Genomic DNA, 22096 nt, shown 5'->3' on the forward strand with positions numbered 1-22096 from the left:
TTCATATACAATATCTCAAAACTACTTGTATGGTCCTGAGACTCAAAATCTGTAACTGCTCTATTAATACACTTCCCCAGTCCGAAAATATTCCCTAAAATCCTTCCTATATCAGACTTAGTCACTTTAAATCTGACACTACTTAATGCTGTGCCTCCTAGGCTCGGACAGAGCACACCTATCAACAGGATCCCTCTCTCGGTTTACTTGCTCCTCACATCACATCCCAGGTCCGTTGACTCTGGACTCCAGGGCTCCACCAAAACCTCAGTGTTTAAATGCTTGCACTCACCAGCAAAATCCCTGATCTGATTCTACCGTTCAGCTATGCCCCTAGCCCTGATGCCTCTCTTCCTACACCATGCACTCACACAGTGGATTTCAGGGCCACTTCCAAACTAGGTCACACTAGCATCCCTTCAAGAGGATCTCAGATCCTCTCACCCTGTCACTTGGGTTTCGGTGTTTCCAGACCTGGAACCGTGAGGGCCTGCACACCCCCATCTTGCGCCATACATGTATCAGGAAAAGCACCTCTGAAAGTGAGTGTCCCCCATTCCAGGCCGTGGCCTAAGCGACCCCCAAAGTACCCGCCAGGCCATCACCCTCTCTTTCCCCTTAAAGCCTCTAGGCTCGCCCTCCTGCCGCAACCCCACGCCTGCGCCGCAGGGGGTCACTGCCCCAGCTGCCCTAGCCCAAGACGCGCGCATCCCCGCAGCCTCAGATTCCTTCATCACCCCCTAGGCCGGAGCCGGCGCGACCAATAAGGTGCCAGGTCCGCGGCCTCCCCGCCACCGACCAATCACGAGCGAGCCCCCCCGCCGTCGCCTTCCGCCAATGGGAGAAAGCCCGCGGGCCGGGCCGATGAGGCACACGGACCACACGAGCGCGGCGGCGGCGACAGCGGCGGGCCAGGCAAGAGCACAACATGGCGGCGAGCAGGCCGGACCGAGCTACAGCAGCGGCCGCGCGAGGAAGTGAGGTCTCTGGCGAAAGCGGGAAGCGCTGCCCCTCCCCCCGTCGCCGCTCCCCTATCACCCTCGCACAGAACCTCCCGCACACTCACACGCCTCTGCTCAGGAGTCCAGGAAGAGTAGGAGCCGCCCCCGCGCTCCTTCGGAGTCGGGCAATGCAGAGGCCCAGGCACGGCGGAGGGGAGGGGGAAGCGTGCGTCACGGAGAACGGAGCGCGCGAGAAGCGGGGGCACAAGCAAGATGGCGGCCACGCCGTTTGCACCGTCTCCGCTTTTCCCCTCCCCCTCCCCTGGCGCCTGGACTCCCAGTATCGTGCAGCGCGCAGAAGCGCTGCTGCTTGAGGTCTCGCGAGAATTGGGAAGGGGCGACGACAGAGTGAAGCGGAATGAGAGCTGGGAGTTTTAACACCGCCCTCTTTCGGAAGCTCGAGATCTCAGAGTTTTGACCCCGCCCCCTTTCGGGGATCTGGAGGCGCTGCCAGGTGACCTCCACCACGCTTCCCACCCTTGTGGATCTGTGTTTGGTGCGAGCTTGAATGTTAAAAGATAAGTAGGTGTGTGCGCGTGCCCTTGAACTTTAGGAACTAAGGAGGGGCGTGTGTGCGTATTCGTGTTTTTAATTTGGGGAGAAAGAACTGGGGGATGAAGGTCGACATGGCATGCCAATTTTTTTTTTTTTTTTTTTTTTTTTTTTTTTTTTTTTTGAGATGGTGTCTTGCTCTGTCGCCCAGGCTGGAGTGCAGTGGCGTGATCTCGGCTCACTGCAAGGTCCGCCTCCCGAGTTCACGCCATTCTCCTGCCTCAGCCTCCCGAGTAGCTGAGACTACAGGCGCCCGCCACCATGCCCGGCTAATTTTTATTATTATTATTAGTAGTAGTAGAGACGGGGTTTCACTGTGTTAGCCAGGATGGTCTCGATCTCCTGACCTCGCGATCCGCCCGCCTCGGCCTCCCAAAGCGCTGGGACGACGCTAAATGCTAAATTTGGCATGCCGTTCAAGTAGACAGCTACTGGCACCTTAAATTTATAAAAGAGCATTTAACACCAAACTGTAAAGTGATATTCTCCAGAATAAGGAACAGTACTTACCAAGAATAGTTAGCTTGTAACTTTACGTCGACATAGTTGTTCTCATTTGAATGCAGATTTTAAAACTTCATCACGCAGTTGGAAACCACAGCTACCATGAGCATGGACTTTTAAATACTTATCTCTCTTCATTTCCATGACCACTTGGTCCAAAGGCATCAGGATTATATCCATTTTACAAATGATAAAACTGAAACTCAAAAAGGTTTAAGTAATTGATCTAAGGCCCCACAGCTAGTAAGTGTCGAAACCCAATATGAACAACTTCAAAACCTGTAGATATAGTCATCAAATGTGTCTTGAATGGAATTACCTACAATGAGAGTTAGTGCATTAGGTAACAAGCCCTGAGAGGAATGACTGCCTCTGCTGATGGTAACCTTGAATTTTACAAATGACATTGGAACCTTTCTGAGACTAATGTTGCGTGGGTCCTCAACAAAATCACACTGTTACTCAGTTTCTTTGGGTTTATAACCCTGGTGATAAAGTAATTGAGAATAGTGGAATAAACCCTTGACTTGAATTCAGGAAAATTGTTCTCAAATCTAATTTCAGTAAATCTCACATCAGGCACTCAATATTTGATGAATGAATGAACAAAACGTAACTATGAGACAGTTGACTTCAGGGAGTCCCAATTCCTTCATCTATAAAAAGATCTAATTCCTCACTCTTGGTAATGTTGGGGAGAGTGAATGAAATAATGTGAGAGTGCTTCCTAAATTGCAGAAGTGTTGTAAAGAAGTTACTGATAAGAGCTATGAGCGTCTCACTGCACTCTAGCCTGGGCGATGGTGCAAGGCCCTGTCTCAGAAAAAAAAAAAGTTACTTATAATGACATTTTCAGACATGAGAAATGGCATAAAATTAAAAACAGGGAGACTCCAAATAAGAAAATAGTATGTTGAGATTGTAGAGACAGATGTAGCTAATGGAAAAAGGTGAAGTAAGTCTCTACAGATATTTATTGAGTAATTATTGCATATACTATGCTTGCCAAAGAAATGTAAAAATGTACATTTAGTTACAATGAAGCAGCGCAAGTTATTATTTGTGATTATTGTTATCATTAAGTATTGACCACACTTACGGAGTGCAGTCCATTTCCTTCCAAGAGCCTGGAAATTGGGTTGCCCTCAGAAATAAAAATCTACATAGAGGAAATTAGCTAAGATTGATATTAAATATATTTAACAACAAGTAGTGCTCAAGCATAGAGGAAGCAGAATTAGAAATGCAGCTAGGATCCTGGAGGTATCCCTGTGTGCTAGGTGTTAACCCTTCAGTTGCTGGTTTGTGACTAGTAGGTCCCAGGGGATCCCAGGGAAGGGGAGTGGTCCGGAGGTTTGGGACAGCAGCTATTTACCAGATAGTACTAGAGTATTTCAGTATTTTAATAGTCAATGTTATAACTGATAACAGTCAACTGGTACATATAAGCCTAATATTAGTCCTTGCTATTGTCTGTATTATCAATAGCCTCTGCCCTTCCCTTTCTAAAGCCCTTGCTATCTGGCCTGTCCCTAGGAGATGAGGGTGAAAGACTTCTCACCCTAATGTCGTCAAGCTTGGCCTTGTTTTGACCAATGAAATATCGGTAGAAATGGCATGAACCATCCAGGCACGGTGGGAGGCCAAGGTGGGTGGATTACGAGGTCAGGAGTTCAAGACCAGCCTGGCCAAGATGATGAAACCCTGTCTCTACTAAAAATGAAAAAATTAGCTGGGTGTAGTGGCGTGTGCCTGCAATCCCAGCTACTTGGGAGGCTGAGGCAGGAGAATCACTTGAACCTGGGAGTCGGAGATTGCAGTGAGCAAAGATCGCGCCACTGCACTCCAGCCTGGGCGACAGAGCAAGACTCTCTCAAAAAAAGAAAGAAATGACATGAACCACTTCTGAGCAGAAATTATGAGCTATCTTATGATTTTGCCATATTATCTTTCCTCTGACACAAGAGCGGCATGTCCTAAATAGAGCTACCTCTTCAGCTTTGGTCCCAGAGTGAAGATGTGTGGAGCCACAGCTGACACACATAACCTGTAATGTTGTGTGCACAATAAATAAACCTTTTTTGTAAGCCACTGAGATTGTTTTCGTTGTTGTTGCAGCATAACATGCTAGCTAAGCAGACTAATACAGCCATGAAATTAGCTATCAATGGGGGTAAGCCAAGAAACTAGCCCGCCACCTCGCCCGGCTAGATTTTTGTATTTTTTAGTAGAGACAGGGTTTCACTGTGTTAGCCAGGATGGTCTCGATCTCCTGACCTCGTGATCTGCCCGTCTTGGCCTCCCAAAGTGCTTTGATTACAGGCTTGAGCCACCGCGCCCAAGCCAAGACCTTTTTTACAAACATGACCAAAAAAAAAAACAAACTCTGATCAAGGGCGTATGGGAGGAATCTGAAGACGCCAGATATGATTGTAATTTAATAAATGGAACCTAATCAATCCTGTCAGCCATTCTGTACCCTGTTTGGAGAAAGTCTGTGAACAAAAGGACTTGCTCAGCCATGGCAGTCCAAAACAAGGCAGTCACAAAGGCTAGCACTACCATTGCCCCTCTAAGCCTCATCTCAGTTAAACCACACTGAGCATTAGGATTTCCTTGTCCATATCATCTCTGTAGTGGATGGGAATATCTCAGACTGCCTCAGCTAAGAAATGCTTCTTAAGATCATGCTTTCCTCGAATGGTGTGAACCCGGGAGGTGGAGATTGCAGTGAGCTGAGATTGTGCCACTGCACTGCAGCCTGGGCGACAGAGCAAGACTCCGTCTCAAAAAAAAAAAAAAAAAAAAAAAAGATCATGCTTTCCTCTATGTTCACCCAGCAAGTGTCTTGGCGATAGGAACAGAATTCAGTGATCTGCCACCTAGAGGATTCTAGTTCTTTTGATAATTGTATTTTTCATTGTAACTAATCAGATTCCTCTTTATATAAAAGTTTCTGTGAGCTTAGCAAATATAAGACATCCCCCACCTCCAGGAAATGGTTCAACTTTCTGCTTACTATTAAAATTAGGTTTCTGAGTTTGCAAGGTTAAACATCAGTTCTTCTATCATGGTAATTTCCATAAGGTTATAGCACTGTATAACGGGACCTGTCTAGACAGCCAGCTGGACTTCCTTAAGCCACACCTTTCTATCTCATTGTGTGCCTTTGGCCTAAAAGGAAAGCAGCGCTGGCCAGGCGTAGTGGCTCACACCTGTAATCCCAGCACTTTGGGAGGCCAAGATGGGCAGATCATGAGGTCAGGAGTTCGAGACCAGCCTGATCAACATGGTAAAACCCCATCTCTACTAAAAATACAAAAATTAGCTGGGCGTGGTGGCATGTGCCTATAATCCCAGCTACTCAGGAGGCTGAGGCAGGAGAATCACTTGAACCCGGGAGGCAGAGGTTGCAATGAGCCGAGATCGTGCCATTGCACTCCAGCCTAGGTGACAAGAGCGAAACTCCGTCTCAAAAAAAAAAAAAAAAAAAAAAAAAGCACTAAAAGATATAGTTCATGTGCTGCTGGAGTTCAAAAAGGGAGTGCTTACTTCCACTTAGTGTGAAATAGTGGGAGCAGTTCGGGAAAGATTTGCAAGGATGTGACATTTCAACTGGGTCTTGAAAAATGAGTAGAATTAGGGAAGACGTGTAGGCAGCCACTAAAGCAAATAGAAAAAGCGAGGGATCAGTTGAGGAAGCACAGAGTAAGAGGGAACGCAAGAAGAATCATATGGAAAAATACATTATTATGGTCAAATTAAGGCTCTTGGGCTTTATTTTTTGCTATGGGAAGTGAGTGGTAGAAGTTTTTTGTTTTGCTTTTAAACAAGTTTAACCATCTAATTTATTTATTTAGGACACAGAGTTTTGCTCTTGTTGCTCAGGCTGGAGTGCAATGGTGCAATCTCGGTTCACTGCAACCTCCGCCTCTCGCGTTCAAGCGATTCTCCTGTCTCAGCCTCCCGAGTCGCTGGGATTACAGACACATGCCACCAGGCTTGGCTAATTTTTGTATTTTTAGTAGAGACGGGGTTTTGCCATACTGGCCAGGCTGGTCTTGAACTCCTGACCTCAGGTGATCCACCTGCCTTGGCCTCCCAAAGTGCTGGGATTACAGACGTGAGCCACTGCCTTGCCCCTGGCCTAAGTTTAACCATCTTGAAGTATACATTTCAGTGACATTAAGCCTGTTCATGTTGTTGTGCATCCATCAGCAGAATTTGTCATTACCCCATACTGAAACTCTGTATCCATTAAACACTAACACACTATCCTCTTTTCCCCCAGCCTCTGGTAATCACCATTCTAGTTTCACCTTTTGGCCACTATGAATGATGCTTCTGTGGACATTAGTATACAAATATCTGCTGGAGTCCCTGCTTTTGATTGTTTGGGGTATATACCCAGAAGTGAAGTTGCTGGATTATATGGTAATTCTATGTTTGTTTTTTTGTTTGCTTTTGTGTTTTTTGAGGAGCCACCATACTATTTTCCATAGCATCATACCATTTTACATTCCCAATGGTAGAAGGTTTTACAAAAGATAATGACATGATCAAAACTATGCTTAAAAGCAATCTGGAAAAGAGAGTAAGATGGAACAGAGTGGCAGAATGACCGTGTGGAGACTTTCACAATAGTTTAGGCAAGATACAATGAGGGTGAGGGCCTGAACACATCAGCCGCAGTGAGAATGAGGGAAGAGGATACAAATGCTGAGGTGATACTGCCAAGGAAAGATTGTAAGGACTTGACCATTGACTAGCTATTGAGGGTTGGGGAACAAGAAAATTAAGGTTTGTTTGTTTGTTTGTTTGTTTTGAGACAGAGTCTCACTCTTGTCGCCCAGGTTGGAGTGCAGTGGTGCAATCTCGGCTCGCTGCAAACTCCGCCTCCTGGGTTCACGCCATTCTTCTGCAGCAGCCTCCCTAGTAGCTGGGACTACAGGCGCCCACGACCACGCTCGGCTAATTTCTTTGTATTTTTTTAGTAGAGACGGGTTGGGTTTCACCGTGTTAGCCAGGAAGGTCTCAATCTCCTGACCTCGTGATCCACCTGCCTCAGCCTCCCAAAGTGCTGGGATTACAGGCATGAGCCACCATGCCCGGCCAAATTAAGGTGTTTAATATGACTCCCATGTGTCACACCTGGGAGGATGGTAGTCTTCAGATGAAGAGTCAGGGTATGGAGAAGTCATGAGTTCGGGTTTGGATATATAGAGTTTGAATTACAAGTGGCACATTGTAAGCTGTGGGGTGGACATTTGTTGTCTTGCCTGCTGAATACCCCTTGCCCTTTCAACTGGTAATGGCACTCTACTTTTTTTTCTTTTGAGACAGAGTTTCACTCTTGTCACCCAGGCTGGAGTGTAGTGGGGTGATCTCAGCTCACTGCAACTTCTGCCTCCCAGGTTCAAGCTATTCTCCTGCCTTAGCCTCCCGAGTAGCTGGGATTACAGGTGCCCACCACCACACCCAGCTAATTTTTTGTATTTTTAGTAGAGACGGGGTTTCACCATGTTGGCCAGGCTGGTCTCAAACTCCTGACCTCAGGTGATCTGCCCTCCTGCGTCAGCTTCCCAAAGTGCTGAGATTACAGGCATGAGCCACTGTGCCCAGCATACTTTAAAAAACAACAACAAAAAAGATTGTAGAATTTATCCTTCTTCATCTCTATATTGGCTAGGCTGGGCGGGTGTGTGGCCATGAGAATGTGCTTCTCAGATCTCTGACTGGAGAAATTGTAATTTAGCAACAGTCCAGCTGCTGAGTTCTGAAATCCATCCTGAGCTTTGAAATCCATTGCCCTTTACTCCAAGGTCTTACTTCCCATACCCTGCTTCTAGCCAATAACTGAGCCCAGCGGGGATTTTAGGACAGGACTGTTCCTGGGATAAGTGATACTCTTCTGATGGATGACTTTGACCCAAGGACTCCTAAGTGGCTTTGCCAAACTTTCCTTAGAACTTTACTGCAGTCTGAGACACTTCCACCTTGAACACCTTCCCTCTGTCCTTCACTCAGGGTTAGGCCTGCGTCACTGTGCGATGGCTCTCTCAGTCATACCCTTCCATTTCCTCTCACAGGTGTTTTTCATAATAAATGTCTTGCATTTTATTCTGTCTTGGCATTTGATTTCCTGAGAATCTGAACATGTTAATGAGGGGAAAGAGGACAGGATGCATCTTACCATAGCACATCTTCTGTACCCCATTAGCCACAGGAGTAGGAACATGACCCAGTCTGACCAATCAACAATCTCCCCACATCTTGGCCCAGTGCCTCCTCTTAGTCTCTCAGGATAATTTGGCTCCCAAACAATTAGCCACTTGGTCCACCTCAACAACAGACATAGCTGACCAAATCTAAGCAAGGTCTCACAGTTCTGTTGCTTGAGGCCAACTAGTTACAAACATGGAGTCTATGGCTTCTCCTGCAACTTCCACACCCTGATGAAGCACCACCTCACAGAGCGTGGGATTTGGCTTCCTGAAAAGCTGCTGAAGGGGCTAATGAAGCAACCTACTACAGAGGATTTAGCTACCCACAGAGCAAACTGATCAATGGGAGACAGGAAGGAGCTGGCTATAACAATCCACTCTTCCCTTCCTTCCTCTAATGAACTGTTCAAGATAAAATTTCTCCATACAGCCTGTCTAGAGCGACATTCTGCCTGTCAAGAGACTAGCTACAGCTCATTGTGAAGAGCCAGCAAACATTTCCTTCCCTTGCTTCTCATCTTTTCCCACTTTCTCTTATCCCTAATTCTCACTACTCCAGGGCTGTGCCCCTCACATAAAACTTCAGCACTTAATCCCTCCTTCAGGCTTTGTTTTCTTGGAAACCTTGCTGAAACAGATCACAGTTTTTGAAGAGATGGGCACATCACCCAAACTAAGCTAAGCAAAGCCCTCCTAAAGATTTGAAATATAGGAAAGACAGGATTTTTCTTCTGGAGATCTTGAGCTATGAGGAACTGAGGGCAGCCATTATTCTTGCTTCATGGAAAGAGCCTGTCTGAGAACGAAGGCATCACAGAGGAAGGCAGAATTCAGACAGAGCGAGACAGAGCCCTGACATCCTTTGAACACCTAGATACAACTTTCCCCAATATGTGTAACCATTTGTCATTGCTTTGTCATTCTGAAGACTAGTTTTCCCAATCCATGTCATATAAAACATGGTAACCAATGAGTCCCAAGTTGCCTCCATTCAAAAAATCATCCAGGTGACTAGATTCTTAGGCTTAATTCCAAATTTCTGGGAGGAAGAGCTCTTGTTAGAGCTAACTTTGGCCAAATGTCCACCACTGAATCAAGTAATATTATGGAAAAGGGGACAGGGTCATGCATAAAAATGGTTGTGTCCACTGTAACTCTATGAATGAAGGTATGTTGGAGGGTGGGGGATAGAGTAACAGTTCTCAGAAAAGTAGGAGTAAAGGATTAGACAGACTAAACAATGTCTGTCCACTTCCTGAGAATAAATAAAGGGAAAGAGGGTAAACAGGTCAGAGGACAGAGCCTTTATCCAAACCAACACTATTCAACAGAGCTTTCTGCGTGGTAGAAATGCTTTATATCTGTGCTGTTCAATATAGTAGCCACTAGCCACATGTGGCTGTCAAGCATTTGAAAGATGGTTAGTGCAACGAAGAAATTGAATTTTTAATTTCATTTTATTTAAATTTAAATAGCTACATGTAGTATCTTAGTTAGTTTTCTGCTGCTATAACAAAATACCAAAGACTGGGTAATTTATAAAGAAAGGAAATTTATTTGGCTCATGGTTCTGGAGGCTTGAAAGCCCAAGAGCATGGCACCAGCATTTGCTCGACATCTGGTGAGGGCCTTCTTGCCACACCATAACATGGCAGAAGATATCATATGGTTAGTAAGTGTGCATGTGAGACAGAGAGAGGGAGTAGGGGCCAAACGTATCCTTTTATCAGGGGTCTTCTCCCTCCATAACTAACTCATTCCCGTGCGTTAATCCATTTATGATGGCAGAGCCCTCGTGACCTCATCACCTCTTAAGTGTTCCACCTCTCGACATTGTTAAAATAGCAATTAAATTTCAACATGAGTTTTGGAGGGACATTCAAACTATAGCATGTAGCTAATGACTGCATATTAGATAGCATAGGTCTGAACTATTGGTCTACTTTGGGAAGCAGCATGGAATATTGTCTGTAGCACGTGCTTTCAAGTTAGTCTGAACTGAGTTCGAGTCCCCATTCCATTTACTTAACCTCTCTGAGCTAGAGAGGAGAAAGATGCAAAGCAAGTTGTATGTAATACCACAAAGAGAGAAAGAGACAAAAGATCTGCAAAAGTCCGGCCAGGCACAGTGGCTCATGCCTGTAATTCCAGCACTTTGGGAAGCCAAAGCAGGCAGATCACGAGGTCAGGAGTTCAAGACCAGCCTGGCCAACGTGGTGAAACCCGATCTCTACTAAAAATACAAAAATTAGCCGGGTGTGGTGGTGGGCGCTTGTAGTCCCAGCTACTCGGGAGACTGAGGCAGGAGAATCGTTTGAACCTGGGAGGCAGAGGTTGCAGTGAACCGAGATTGCACCACTATACTCCAGCCTGGTTGACAAAGCAAGATTCTGTCTCAAAAAAAAAAAAAAAAAAAAAAAAAAAAGATCTGCAAAGGATCAAAGAATCAGTTGGATTTGGCAATTAGGGGACTATGAGTGAATTAAGACAGAGAAATGTTAAAAGTGTGATTGTTTAAAATCCAGACCAGCTATCCATCTACCTTTTGTACATGGGCTAAATTCCTTTCCTCTGGAGGGGGACCCCAGGCAGGGAGAGAATGGGAATGCAAAATTTACCTTGTCTCTTAATCCTGTTGGTCACATGGGGAGCGAGAACTCTCAAGTATGTCCTGAAGATAGAGTTCCAAGGTCAAGCCAAAAAAATCAGAATCAGAACCATGGTCAGTCATGGGGTGTGAAGCCAAAGGTGGGGTTGCCTAGTCCAAGGAAGCCACAACCTCAGCTCACCGCAACCTCCACCTGCCGGGTTCAAGCGGTTTTCCTGCCTCAGCCTCCCTAGTAGCTGGGATTACAGGCGTGCGCCACCACACCCAGCTCATTTTTGTATCTTTAGTAGAGACGTGGTTTCACCATGTTGGCCAGGCCAGTCTTGAACTCCTGACTGCAAGTGATCCACTTGCCTTGGCCTCCCAAAGTGCTGGGATTATAGGCGTGAGCCACCGCACCTGGCCCTGCTTCCTTTTTTTTAGAGATACTGAAAGAGGGATAGACTGATGATTCTCAACCGTTTCTGTCTTTGGACAAGTGGTCTGTAAGAAAAACAAGAAAACAGTGTTTTCCAACAGAATTTATTCTTGCCACTACCCACGGAACAGTAATGAAAGCCTTATATCCAACCTAGCTTACTTCTGTGACCGCCTGGTGCTTCACAAGCCACTGTGGGACAGTTAAGTCTCTGTAGGGGGTACAGGTTAAGATTAAGAATGATCCCTGCAGGCACCATAGGGCCATACATGTCAGAAACACGACCTTTCTTCAAGGTCCCTTGCCTTGGCTAGCAGTGTACAAAATAGGGTTAGGCCGGTCTTGAGAAAACGACTGTAAACATTAAGTGTGATCCTCAATTGTAAGCCTTATAGATCCTACTCAGCCATTAACCTGCTCTGTGACCTTGGGCAAGTCACTTAATCAAGTTCAATCTCAATATTTCCGCCTTATATGAGGCCGGCACGGTGGCTCACACCTGTAATCCCAGCACTCTGGGGGGCCGAGGTGGGCAGATCACCTGAGGTCACGAGTTCGAGACCAGCCTGGCCAACATGGTGAAACCCCATTTCTACTAAAAATAATCTTTTAAAAAATTAGCTGGGCATGGTGGTGCACACCTGTGATCCTAGCTACTTGGGTGGTTGAGGCAGGAGAATCGCTTGAACCTGGGAGACGGAGGTTATAGTAAGCCGAGATTGCGCCACTGCACTCCAGCCTGGGTGACAGAGAGAGACTCCATCTCAAAAAAAAGAAAAAAAAAAAATTCCGCCTGTTTTTAAAAAAGACATAGGAATAATTTTTTTACATTATTTTAAAATAAATTGTCTTAAGAGGGTAGAGGGAATGGGAGAAATGATAGGTATTATCCTGTGCCTCTCCTTCTTGTCTATCCTGCCTCAGTTTTTGTATCAAATAAGATGGTAAGTGTTAAAATGCTCTGAAAAGTGCAAAACACCATACAAAAGCAAGGGAGTATTATTATCAACATAGTTGTTAGCTTAGGAGGATGAAGGCAGGGCACAGACTCAGAGCCAAACAGCTGGAAGGCAGGAAATCTTAATACCATAGAAGGAAACTTTTTTTGTTCAAATTCTTCCTGGAGTGGCACTTTTTTTTAGAGCAGACTTGGCACTGAAATCCTCTGAAATGCTGAAGTGGGTCCAGAAAAGTATTAAGGGAGCAGGTAGGGCATTCAGCAGCCAAAAGACACTGGAGAAACACCAACCCTGGTTCCTCAGTTTCTTTGTGATCCAACAAAAGATACAATCGAAGGAGGAGTCAAATTGTATCAGCAGGTCTCAGATTCAAAGCCAGGTGGGTGTTGGATCCTCTAACAGGCTCTTTAACCAGCCACCAGACTATTTTGGGAGCCAGGATGTCAGGGGCACTCTGTAACTAATACTGAATTCAGGTGCCAACAACCTAAAAACCATTCTCTCTACACAGTGTTCAGAAAGAACACTCACCTGGAGAGGACTTTAGAGATAATCTAGTCAGACCGAGGCTCAGAGAGGGACAGGGACTTGCCAAGATAACACAGTAGAGTCAGGCTCATTGGGCTGCAGAAGCCTACCCAATTTAGCTCAAGTACAAAGGAGTTTCTTGTAAGGACTGGAACTGAAAGGCGGGAGGAAGCATAGAAGTCTAGGACTCACTGGTCTATTCATTCTCTATCTCCTCGCCACTCCTCATCGCTGGATAGGATTGCTCCTTCCCCCTCTACCTACAGTCAGGCTTCTGCCTTCTCTTGGTCTCTGCTCCTACTTATCTGGGCCTGCACATGGCTTTCCTGGCCAAGATCTACTTGTCTATGACTTTTTTTTTTTTTAGGCAGGGTCTTGCTCTGTCACCCAGGCTGGATGGAGTTGCTCACTGCAACCTCCGCATCCCGGGCTCAAATGATCTTCCTACCTCAGCCTCCCAAGTAGCTGGGACTACAGGCATGTGTCACTATGCCTGGCAAATTTTTTTTTTTTTTTTTTTTGAGATGGAGTTTCACTCTTATTTCCCAGGCTGGAGTGCAATGGCGCAATCTCAGCTCACCGCAACCTCCACCTCCCAGGTTCAAGTGATTCTCCTGCCTCCAGCCTCCCGAGTAGCTGAGATAACAGGCGTGTACCACCATGACCGGCTAATTTTTTGTTGTTGTTGTTTTTGAGACAAAGTCTCGCTCTGTCACCCAGGCTGGAGTGCAGTGGCCCGATCTCAGCTCACTACAAGCTCCGCCTCCCGGTTTACCCCATTCTCCTGTCTCAGCCTCCCAAGTAGCTGGGACTACAGGCACCCGCTACCTCGCTTGGCTAGTTTTTTGTATTTTTTAGTAGAGACAGGGTTTCACCGTGTTAGCCAGGATGGTCTCAATCTCCTGACCTCATGATCCGCCCGTTTCGGCCTCCCAAAGTGCTGGGATTACAGGCATGAGCCACCACACCTGGCCTTATTTTTTGTATTTTTAGTAGAGACAGGGTTTCACCATGTTGGCCAGACTGGTCTTGAACTCCTGACCTTAGGTGACCCTCCTGTCTCAACCTCCCAAAGTGCTGGGATTACAGGCATGAGCCACCGCGCCCGGCCTAATTTTTGTATTTTTTGTAGAGACAGGGCTTTGCCATGTTGCCCAGGCTGGTCGTGAATTCCTGGACTCAAGCGATCCACTTGCGTCAGCCTCCCAAAAGATTGGAATTACAGGCGTGAGCCACCACACCTGGCTGTCTCTGACTTCTCTAATTCAACTCCCTCTGCCACCTGACAATTTCTTTTTTTTTTTTTTTTTTTTGTTTTGTTTCCTGAGACAGTGTCTCACTCTATCACCCAAGCTGTAGTGCAGTGGCATGGTACGATCTTGGCTCACTGCAACCTCTGCCTCCCAGGCTCAAATGATCCACCCACCTCAGCCTCCAAAGTAGCTGAGAATACAGGCATGCACCACCATGCTTGGCTAATTAAAATTCTTTTTTTCCTTTTGTAGAGACGAAGTCTCACTGTGCTGCCCAGGCTGGTCTTGAGCTCCTGGGCTTAACTGATCCTCCCACCTTGACCTCTCAAAGTGCTGGGGTTTCATGTGTGAGGCACCATGCCTGGCCAACAATGTCTTTCTGTTCCTTGGTTCAATAAGGCCTCGAATCGGCCCATCTTAGATTGCTGTGCTAGGCTGTCTTAGTTCATTTTGTGCTGCTATAACAGAATATCTGAAACTAGGTAATTTATAAAGTATAGAGATATATTTCTTACAACTCTAAAACCTGGTAAGTCTAAGGTTGAGGGGTCCACATCTGGCAAGGGCCTTCTTGCTGCGTATTCCATGGCAGCAGGTGAAGGGCAAGAGAGCAAGACAGTATGAGAGGGACAGAGAGAAGGGGAGAGAGAAAAAGAAATGGGGTTGAATGCATCATTTTATCAGGAACCCACTCCCTCAATATCGTCATTAATTTATTCATGATGGCAGAGCCCCCATGACCTAATCACCTTCTGAAGGTCCCTCCTCTCAACACTGTTGCACTGGGGATTAACTTTCCAGCACATGAGACTTGGGGAACACATTCACACGATAGTATACACCATTGGTCCGAGGACAGACAGCAGCGAATACATTAAATGGTGATCCTTGACTCCGGTGCTGGCCCTATCTGCTGAAGTCCAGAGGCTGGAGGGGTCAAGTGGTTTAAAGCGTGGCCCCAGCAGGGTTTGTGGTCTGGGCAGCTTAAAGTGAACGTGAGTGAGGCAGAAACTGTACCATCACTAGGACCATGTGATTGGAGCTCAGGATTCCAGATTTGCTGCCCAGAACATTTCCCATGAAATTGTCATTTCTTTATTCAGCAGACATGTCGTAATGCTTGTTAAATGTCATTTATGAATATCTTCCTCCTCCTTTTCTTCCTTCTTGCCCCCAGAAACTTATGATATAATGAAGATAAAGGCAGGAAATTAATTAGAAAACTTGAGCACTTTAGAAGAAGTATAAACAATAACCACTTACTGTAAGTGGTAGCTATTATTGTTTATGCGTCTTCTAAAGTGCTCATGTATTCTAATTATCTTCCTGTCTTTGTCTTTATTATATCGTGTATCTGATTGGTACATGTACCAGTCACTGCTGATCACTTTACATATATTTTCTCACTTAATCTTTACAACTCCCCTGTGATGCCAGCACATTTCACACATGTGGAAGGAAACAGGCGCAGAGAGTGATTCACAGATAATAAACAGCACAGCAGGGCTCTGATGCTAAAGCCTGTTCTGTTAACCACTGTGCAGTCTTCACCATGCTGTTAGAGCACAGGGAACCATCTTGGCCTAGGGAGAAGGACAGGGACGACTGGAGAAAGCAGTAGACTTCCAGGAGGAGGTGACATCTGAGCTCATCATGGGCAAGCTTTCCTCAGTCAAGTGTTGGCAAGGCTCACTGTAAACAGAGGAAGCCACATGTGGGAATAGCAAGATGCCAGCAGAGTACAGGGAAGAGCTAGAGTTGGGGTATGAGTGGGAAGAGGGCCAGGAGCACACTGCATGACCCATGAGTGAGTGCCTCCCTACTTCTGTATCCTCAGTCCCTTTTCTCTGACCCTATTCCTAGCCCTGGCGGAGAATGTGAAGATAAGGCCAGAGGGAACATTGAGAAGAAGGATCTCAGAGAAGATGGAAAATTCAACAGAACCTTGGAAATGCAACTGCTATTCCAGGACCTTTGTTCCTGGAATGGACTCTGAGAGTGCATGGTAAAGTCTAAAGTGAAAAATTCAAGAGGAGGGAGCTTTCTTTTACCTGACTTTTGGGTCTTATCTTAGTTATTACTTCCTTTAGGAAACATTCCATGGTCTACCAAGCCTGAGACCCTGAGATGCTGCCTTTTTTTTTTTTTTTTTTTTTTTTTGAAATGGAGCTTTGCTGTGTCACCAGGCTGGAGTGCAATGGTGCGATCTTGGCTCACTGCAACCTCCGCCTCCCAGTTTCAAGCAATTTTCCTGCCTCAGCCTCCCGAGTAGCTGGAATTACAGGCACCTGCCACCACACTCGGCTAATTTTTGTATTTTTAGTAGAGACAGGTTTTCACCATGTTGGTCAGGTTGGTCATGAACTCCTGACCTCAAGCAATCCACCTGCCTTGGCCTCCCAAAGTGCCGGGATTACAGGCATAATCACTGCCTGTAATCCACCATGCTCGGTCTTTTTTTTTTTTTTTTTTTCCTTCCAGAAATGGGGTCTTACCCTGTCACCTAGGCTGGAGTGCAGTGACACAATCAGTTTACTGTAGCCTTGAACTCCTGGACTCAAGCAATCCTCTGCCTCGGCCTCCTGAGCAGCTGAAATTACAGATGTGAGCCACCACACTGGTTTGGCGGCTAGGTCTTGTTTATCCTTCCACCCCCAGTAGAGCATGTGGCTCAGAGTAGCTGCTCAGTAAAAGACAGATGAATGAATAACTAATAGCCTGCAAGGAGCTTCTGCCAAGTCTTTCAGACTACATCGATTTTCTCTCTTGTCTCTGGAGTCCTACTGACCTCAACACTTGGAATACTATGCATGTTTGAACCAGAAGAAATCTTAAAAATCACCTAGCTAGCTCCTACCATCTCACAGATGGCGTGATTGAGGTGATCACTTATTTGCCAACTGTATTAGTCTGTTCTTGCATTGCTATAAGGACATACCTGAGACTGGATAATTTATAAAGAAAAGGGAGGCTGGGCACGGTGGCTCATGCCTGTAAATCTCAACACTTTGGGAGGCTGAGGTGGGCTGACCACTTGAGATCAGGAGTTCGAGACCAGCCTGGGCAACATGGTAAAACCCTGTCTCTACCAAAAATACAAAAATTAGCTGCACATGGTGGTACATGCCTGTAGTCCCAGCTACTTGGGAAGCTGAGGCAGGAGAATCCCTTTAACCCGGAAGGTGGAGGTTGCAGTGAGCCGAGATCACACCACTACACTCCAGCCTAAGCCTAGGTGACAGAGTAAGACTCCATATCAAAAAAAAAAAAAAAAGGAAAGGAAAGGTGTTTAATTGGCTAATTGGCTCACAGTTCCACAGGCTGTACAGGAAGCATGATACTGGCATGTGCTTGCCTTCTGGGGAAGCCTCAGGAAGCTTCCAATCATGGGTGAAGGCAAAGGGGGAGCCAGAACATCTTACATGGCAGGAGCAGGAGCAAGACAGAGTGGTCGGGTGCTGCCACACACTTTTTTTTTTTCTTTTTTTTTTGAGATGGAGTCTTGCTCTGTCACCCAGGTTAGAGTGCAGTGGCGCGATCTCAGCTCACTGCAAGCTCTGCCTCCCGGGTTCATGCCATTCTCCTGCCTCAGCCTCCCGAGTAGCTGGGATTACAGACACCCACCACCATTCCCGGCTAATTTTTTGTATTGTTAGTAGAGATGGCGTTTCACTGTGTTAGCCAGAATGGTCTCGAACTCCAACCTTGTGATCCGCCCACCTAGACCTCCCAAAGTGCTGAGATTACAGGCGTGAGCCACCACGCCCGGCTGGTGCCACACACTTTTAAACAACTGGATCTCATGAGAACTCACTCACTATAACAAGAAGAGCACCAAGGGGATGGTGCTAACCCATTCGTGAGAAACAACCCCTAGTATAATCATCTCCCACCAGGCCCCACCTCCAACACTGGGGATTACAAATTTGACATGAGATTTAGGTGGGAACACAGATCCAAACCATATCACCAGCAATCTTAGTTTTTTATCTCCAGCCACAGTTTCTCCTCTGAACTCCACAATGAATCAGCTGCCTACACAGCGCTCATCTGGGATGTACCACAGTATGTGCATCTAAACACATTCAGAATCAGCATCTCCCCTGAGGCCTAGGCATCCTTCAGCCTTCCCTGTCTTGGTGAAGAACATCACCACCCAACCAGTTGTAGCGACCACCTACCTCCTACAGCCTCCCACTACCAATAAAACAGCAAGCCCAGCAGTGTCTACTACCTAAATCACAAAATCTCTCCAATTTCCCTCTGCCTCCCTAGCCCAAATCCCCATAGCTCTCAATGGACCCTTGCAAAAGTCTCATTAGTTTCCCCGAATCTGCTCTTTCTTTGTACTAATCCATGCTCCTCATTGCAGCTGGAGTGACATTTTAAAAATGCTACTTTCTCCTTTAACTCCTTTGCTGAAAGATTTCCAATATCTCTCCACTTAAAAAAAAAATATTAAGTTATTGGCCAGGCACAGTGGCTCACTCCTATAATCCCAGCACTTTGAGAGGCTCAGGCGCGCAGATCAGGATTCAAGACTAGCCTGACCAATATGGTGAAACCCCATCTCCACAAAAAATACAAAAATTAGCCAGGCATGGTGGTACATGCCTGTAATCCCAGCTACCCAGCAGGCTGAGGCAGAAGAATTGCTTGAACCTGGGAGGCGGAGGTTGCAGTGAGCTGAGATCACGCCACTGCCTCCTGGGCAACAGAGTGAGACTCCATCTCAAAAAAAAAAAAAAAAAAAAAAATTATATATATATATATATACTAACACTTATGGAAAACTTATGTTCTAAGGGCTGTTCTAAGAACTTTACACGTATTAACTCATTTAATCCTCAGAACTCTAAATATTCCCATTATACAGACAAGGAAACAGAAACTCAGAGAAGCAACTTCAGGGCCTTTGTGTAAGCTCTTACCCATCCTTGGCTTGTTGACCTGGCTGACTGCTATTCAGACTTCAGATGGGATGCCTTGGGGAGCATTCAAAGATCTCCCTCTCTAGGTCAGACCCTCGCATAGCATCTAGCACAGTTTTTATTATGTAATTATTTAGGGGGTCATTTGGTTCACGTCTGTCACCCCCATAGGCTTTAAATTCCATGTTTTGCTCATAATTATATCTTGAATATTCAACATATAATAAATACTTAATATTTGTTGAATTAATCGATAAAAAGCATTTTCAGTAGGAGAGGGGATGTGGTCAGATTTGCTTTAGAAGGATGTCTCTTGTGTAAAAGTTTGAAGGTGGGGAGACCAAGTCACCAACAGCAGCTGAATTCAGGAGTGACAGGAAGGCAGGCTGGACTAGAGGAGAGGCAAGAGGGATGGAGAGAAGTGGGTGAACCCAGGAAGTATTTAGGAAGCATAGTGGATGGCACTGATAATTAAGTGGATAGAAGTGAGGAAGAGGAAGGAATCAGGAGGGACTCCAAGTTTCTGAGAGCACTTTGAACTGGAGTGAGGAAGCATCTGCAAAAGAGGCAGGTTGGGTTGGCAGAGCAGGCTGTCCCTAGACCCAAGCAACTGAAACATGGAAAAGCTCTCAAAAAAATCTTTGCACCCAAACTCCTTAGCTTGGTCCTGGTGTACTTTATTCTGCCCCATCTGTGGTCTACCCCCAAACTCAGCACATAGATCACTGCTCCTCCCCTAAACCCCACCTGTCGTCCAGTCCACCTTAGTAAGTGCCACCCCACTACTCTCTCTCCACAAGATGCAGCTTGGAAGATGTCTCCTCTGGGATCCCTCCCCGCTGCCCCACCCCTTCACAGGGTGAATGAGTCCTCTGTAGCTATCAGGATTTGCTGTATCAGGAGTGTTCCTCTGCTGTCACCTGTGATGACCATTTTCCTCAATTCAGAATCCCCAGCACCTGCAAAAGGCCTGGATCAAGGTAAACCTCAAAAACGTTTGTTTCACTGAATTTTCCCAAAGACTTGGCTTTACTACATTAAGAGCTGAGGCAAGGAATGTGGCAGTAAATCCTGGTGCCACCACTTAGAGATTAGATAAGTCACTTTTTTCAAGCCTCAGTTTCCGTCCATCAAATGGAGATAAGAATACAGTGGACCTACCTCGAAGAGTTGTTTTGAGGGGAAAATGAAATATGCTAGGTTAAGTGTTTAACACAATGCCTGGAACATGGTTAGTTCCCTCAAAAAATTAGCTGTTATTTATTTACTTTTAAATTCTCGCCTTGATACTCAGAAGGGGCATGAGCAGGAACAGAGGATTGCAGTTCTTAGGATGGCCACGCGAGGGAAGTGGTGAGCAGCCTCCAGGAGGACTTCGGATCTGCTGTGCCAAGGCACCTGCTGAGGACCCAGATGGCCCGCCTGGGGTTTCCGGGGCTTCCCGGCCCCTGAACATGTGGGCGCAGGCCAGAGCGCCGCAGGAGAAGCCTCTTCCAGGTGCTCGGTCTCGACTCTCACAGCCCCAGCCATCCCTCCTGCTTGTCCCCGTCTTGGCTTGGAGGGGCTGGAGGGCAGGAGGGGACAGAGTGGGGGCCAACCAGGATATATCCCCTCCATTTTGTCATTTGTCTTTCAAACTGGTTTATGGCTATTTCTTCTGTATAGAAGTCTTGTAGTCAAACATTTCCATGTTTTCTCTTATGGCTTCTAGGTTTCATCATGCTTAGAAAGTCTTTTCCATCTCCAAGATAATTAAAATATTCACTTGTCTCTTTTCTGATACATTATAGTGTTAAATATGTGCTCCACCTAGAATTTATTTCAGTGTGCAAAAAGGGCACAGCTTATTGTAATTTCCCCAAAAGACTTGCTGGTTATTCCACCCATTTGATCTCCCCCCTCCAACCCCCTACCAACATCCCCCCCCCCCCTCCGCCATTTGTCTGAAGTGCTGTCTTTTATTCATTCATTCATTTAGAGACAAGGTCTTGCTCTGTTGCCCAGGCTGGAGTGTAGTGGCGTGATCACAGCTCACTGCAGCCTTGACGTCCCAGGCTCAGGTAATCCTCCCACTTCAGCCTCCCTGGTACTTGGGACTACAGGTGTATGCAACCGTGCCCAGATAATTTTTTTTTTTTTTTTTTTTTGATACAGAGTCTAACTCTGTCACCAGGCTGGAGTGAAGTGGGGCGATCTCAGCTCACTGCAACCTCCATCTCCTGGGTTCAAGCGATTCTTCTGCCTCAGTCTCCCAAGTAGCTGGGACCACAGGTGCACGCCACCATGCCCAGCTAATTTTTGTATTTTTAGTAGAGACAGGATTTCACCATGTTGGCTAGGATGGTCTCAATCTCTTGACCTCATGATCCACCTGCCTCAGCCTCCCAAAATGCTAGGATTACAGGCGTGAGCCATCGCCCCCAGCCACAATTTTTGTATTTTTTATAGAGACAAAGTTTTGCCATGTTGCCCAGGCTAGTCTCAAGCACTCCGCCCGCCTCGACCTCCCAAAGTGTTGAGATTACTGGCATGAGCCACTGTGCCGGGCCTAAAGTGCTATCTTTATTATACATTGAATTCCCTTGCGGGGCTAGATCCATTTCCGTACTCCATTTTGTTCCACAGATTGGTCTAGTCCTGCTTCAATACCGTACTGCTTCAAACACATTGACTTTAGAGTATGTTTTAGTATTGGGTAAGACAAATCCCTTTTCATTACTTTTCTTCCTGGACTTTTTATTCCTGTATGTTTATTCTTCTATATACACTTAAGAATCAACCCCCTCTCCACCCACCTCCCATCCAATCCTTCTGGTAACCAATATAGAACTTTGAAGATACTGAAATTATATGCAAAATGTACATTGCACATCTCCAGAGAGATAGTGCAAAGTTTTCATCAGATGTGCAAAGGGAGCCCCTGGTCTACCTGTCTCTGTGAAAGGGGCCAGGGAGGAGCACACAGGAAGCCTGATTCCTCTCTGTGCTCCCACTCCTCACCTCCACCCTCGTTCCAGGTCCTACCCTGGCCTCCATCCTGCCTCCCCTAATCTAGTCCCCCTTGCTGCTCCAGAGCAACCATTCCACCACCCAGGCCCTAGTTCCAGGCCTAGGCTTA

The 22096-nt window shown here is 46.2% G+C and overlaps 1 protein-coding gene and 1 long non-coding RNA gene across 31 annotated transcripts in view; one reads left to right on the forward strand and one right to left on the reverse strand.

The window, feature by feature from the left end:
• Nucleotides 1-1234, reverse strand: part of NFYC (nuclear transcription factor Y subunit gamma) — an 80726-nt gene extending 79492 nt beyond the window's left edge. For all 26 annotated transcript variants that reach the window (XM_074010950.1, XM_074010946.1, XM_074010929.1 and 23 more), the window contains exon 1: nucleotides 1067-1234. The gene's annotated coding sequence lies outside the window, so the exon portion shown is untranslated. The remainder of the gene's footprint in view (nucleotides 1-1066) is intronic.
• Nucleotides 842-20758, forward strand: LOC135966253 (uncharacterized). 5 transcript variants are annotated; one of them, XR_010579469.2, is made up of 5 exons: nucleotides 842-982; nucleotides 6349-6491; nucleotides 15911-16052; nucleotides 19779-19958; nucleotides 20273-20758. It is a non-coding gene; the product is annotated as an uncharacterized lncRNA (long non-coding RNA). The 5 variants fall into 5 exon arrangements; XR_012421864.1 differs by having other exon boundaries at nucleotides 842-977; XR_012421858.1 differs by lacking the exon at nucleotides 19779-19958.
• The last annotated feature ends 1338 nt before the right edge of the window (nucleotides 20759-22096 follow it).

Source organism: Macaca fascicularis, chromosome 1, assembly GCF_037993035.2.
Source record: "Macaca fascicularis isolate 582-1 chromosome 1, T2T-MFA8v1.1".
Lineage (NCBI taxonomy): Eukaryota > Metazoa > Chordata > Mammalia > Primates > Cercopithecidae > Macaca > Macaca fascicularis.